Genomic DNA, 754 nt, shown 5'->3' with positions numbered 1-754 from the left:
ATCCTTCCACCTCAGCCTTCCAAGTAGCTGGAACTACAGGCGTGCGCTACCACGCCCGGCTCATTTTTTGATTTATTGTAGAGATGAGGTCTCGCTGCCCAGGCAGGTTTCGAACCCGCGGGCTCAGGCAATCCACTCACCTCAGCCTCCCAAAGGCACGGGATTACAGGCTGAGCCACTGAGCCCGGCTACATGCGTGGCTTCTAATTGCTTACAAGCAACCTTCCAGTGGCGTTGGAGCACCCACTTTGGTGAGAGGAGTTCGCGTTTCCTTGTTACAAATGGCCCATGTAGAGTCTTTGAGGATTCTCTTTCATTTCTCCTGATAAATTTGAATGTTAAAACCCTTTCTTGGGGCATGGTGAATGCTCTCCCTTTTCCATCCTGAATTCTTACAAAAATCAAATCAAGGAGTATCATGAAGGTGGAGGCCCCTGGACACATCCACGCCTGCTGGGTCCCCTCAGTCCTAGGGTGCCAGGGTCTGTCCTGCTTCACAGGCCCACTGCCCTAAGGGAGAGATTCTGCAGGAGTGAGGTGGCCCAGAGCCAAAAGGCCGAACCCCAGCCCTTTTCAAGGCCTGTGGTAAACACTTTTCAAGCATCATTCCATTTCATGAGGTTTGGGCTGGCTTATCCTTTTTTAAAATTTTTTATTATATAGATGTGGGGTACATTTCAGGTTTAATTATGCAAACATTGATTATGCAGATACCCTTGTTGATGAGGTATGCCCCTCCCTCCCCTAGCAGTTT

At 49.5% G+C, this 754-nt stretch overlaps 1 protein-coding gene across 1 annotated transcript in view; it reads left to right on the top strand.

Annotated features, from left to right (window-relative positions):
• Positions 1–754, top strand: part of TNS3 (tensin 3) — a 245,918-nt gene that overhangs the window by 110,056 nt on the left and 135,108 nt on the right. The window lies entirely within an intron of this gene.

The sequence above is a fragment of the Carlito syrichta genome, unplaced genomic scaffold (genome assembly GCF_000164805.1).
Source record: "Carlito syrichta isolate Samal-C Ts95f unplaced genomic scaffold, Tarsius_syrichta-2.0.1 Scaffold306591, whole genome shotgun sequence".
NCBI classification, from domain to species: domain Eukaryota; kingdom Metazoa; phylum Chordata; class Mammalia; order Primates; family Tarsiidae; genus Carlito; species Carlito syrichta.
This window is presented reverse-complemented; position numbering and strand designations above follow the sequence as displayed.